Source organism: Brachyhypopomus gauderio, unplaced genomic scaffold, assembly GCF_052324685.1.
Source record: "Brachyhypopomus gauderio isolate BG-103 unplaced genomic scaffold, BGAUD_0.2 sc49, whole genome shotgun sequence".
Classification (NCBI taxonomy): domain Eukaryota; kingdom Metazoa; phylum Chordata; class Actinopteri; order Gymnotiformes; family Hypopomidae; genus Brachyhypopomus; species Brachyhypopomus gauderio.
Genome location: NW_027506874.1, coordinates 2,252,912 through 2,255,411, shown reverse-complemented (window position 1 = coordinate 2,255,411; position 2,500 = coordinate 2,252,912). Strand labels below are relative to the sequence as shown.

The 2,500-nt window shown below is 48.4% G+C and overlaps 1 protein-coding gene across 3 annotated transcripts in view; it reads left to right on the top strand.

Annotated features, from left to right (window-relative positions):
* eps8l1b (EPS8 signaling adaptor L1b) overlaps positions 1-2,500 on the top strand; it is a 38,583-nt gene that overhangs the window by 18,358 nt on the left and 17,725 nt on the right. The window lies entirely within an intron of this gene.

Genomic DNA, 2,500 nt, shown 5'->3' with positions numbered 1-2,500 from the left:
GGGTTGGGGTTGAGGTTGGGGTTGGGATTGAGGTTGGGGTTGGGGTTGGGGTTGAGGTTGGGGTTGGGGTTGGGGTTGAGGTTGGGGTTGGGGTTGGGGTTGGGGTTGAGGTTGGGGTTGGGGTTGAGGTTGGGGTTGGGGTTGGGGTTGGGGTTGGGGTTGAGGTTGGGGTTGGGGTTGAGGTTGGGGTTGGGGTTGGGGTTGGGGTTGGGGTTGAGGTTAGGGTTGGGGTTGAGGTTGGGGTTGAGGTTAGGGTCAGCCTAGCCTTCCTGCTCCACTTCATACAGCTAGTTGAAGTCCTCAGGTCCAGCAGAATACTGCTGGCAGGTTACTTAGGGCTGGGTTAGGATTCGGTTAGGATTAGATTAGGGCTAGGGCAGATCTGGACTGGTAAACTGGCACACCGATGATTTTCTAGTGAGCAGACATACATTTGGGCCAATAAAATTTGATAATTTGATTTTTAATTAAAAAATTAACAGTTGACAGTTGTCCATTTGTTCATTGGGTTTACAGACCTCACTGTTTACAGACCTCACTATTCATAGACCTCACTGTTTACAGACTTCACTATTCATAGACCTCACTGTTCGCAGACCTCACTTTTTATATACCTCACAAGTTTTTGAAGTTGAAATGTGACCTGTCTGGAGGGCTTGACTGGATCAGAGCAAGGTGCAGGTTTAGTTCTGAGAGAACTCTGAACTCTGAACACTAAATACTGAACAGGAGGGATATACACAGAAACACTCAGATACACTCTCCCTGAGCATTTGGGTTCAGTTTAACAAATGCATGTTTGAACATTGAAGGTGATTATACTACACTGATTTTCTGAAACAGCACAGGTGTACAGGGTGTCTTTGGTTAAAGCAAACAGCTCAAATGTCCACAACTCAACTGAGTCAATCAAATGAAATTTTGGTCTCACCTAAAGGGTGTGGTGATGTAAGGGAGAACCTTCTCCACTTCCTACACACGTTTCTGTTTGTTTTTTGTCTTTTAATGAGTTACATCACCACTGACTAAGACAGGCAACTTGCACCAGCCCAGCATGGTGCATCTCAGGGTGTGTCTCTCTGGGTGTGTCTCTCTGGGTGTGTCTCTCTGTCCATATACAGCACTGCTATATGGCTTACGGTCATGTGACACATATACAACTGGTATTGTGTTCAGCCAGTGTGTTCAGCTATGACTCAAAACACGTGACTAACCCCATCTCTCCATCTCTCTGTAGACTTACCCCACCTCTCCATCTCTCTGTAGACTTACCCCACCTCTCCATCTCTCTGTACACTAACCCCATCCCTCCATCTCTCTGTACACTAACCCCATCTCTCCATCTCTCTGTAGACTAACCCCACCTCTCCTTCTCTCTGTACACTAACCCCACCTCTCCATCTCTCTGTAGACTAACCCCATCTCTCCATCTCTCTGTACACTAACCCCATCTCTCCATCTCTCTGTACACTAACCCCACCTCTCCTTCTCTCTGTAGACTAGCCCCACCTCTCCTTCTCTCTGTAGACTAACCCCATCTCTCCATCTCTCTGTACACTAACCCCACCTCTCCTTCTCTCTGTACACTAACCCCATCTCTCCATCTCTCTGTACACTAACCCCACCTCTCCTTCTCTCTGTACACTAACCCCACCTCTCTGTACACTAACCCCACCTCTCCATCTCTCTGTAGACTAACCCCATCTCTCTGTACACTAACCCCACCTCTCCATCTCTCTGTACACTAACCCCACCTCTCTGTACACTAACCCCATCTCTCCATCTCTCTGTAGACTAACCCCATCTCTCTGTACACTAACCCCACCTCTCCATCTCTCTGTACACTAACCCCACCTCTCTGTACACTAACCCCATCTCTCCATCTCTCTGTAGACTAACCCCATCTCTCTGTACACTAACCCCACCTCTCCATCTCTCTGTACACTAACCCCACCTCTCTGTACACTAACCCCATCTCTCCATCTCTCTGTAGACTAACCCCACCTCTCCATCTCTCTGTAGACTAACCCCACCTCTCCTTCTCTCTGTAGACTAACCCCACCTATCCTTCTCTCTGTAGACTAACCCCATCTCTCCATCTCTCTGTACACTAACCCCATCTCTCCATCTCTCTGTAGACTAACCCCACCTCTCCTTCTCTCTGTAGACTAACCCCATCTCTCCATCTCTCTGTACACTAACCCCACCTCTCCATCTCTCTGTAGACTAACCCAACCTCTCCATCTCTCTGTAGACTAACCCCACCTCTCCTTCTCTCTGTAGACTAACCCCATCTCTCCATCTCTCTGTACACTAACCCCATCTCTCCATACACTAACCCCACCTCTCCTTCTCTATGTAGACTAACCCCATCTCTCCTTCTCTCTGTACACTAACCCCATCTCTCCATCTCTCTGTAGACTAACCCCATCTCTCCATCTCTCTGTAGACTAACCCAACCTCTCCATCTCTCTGTAGACTAACCCCACCTCTCCTTCTC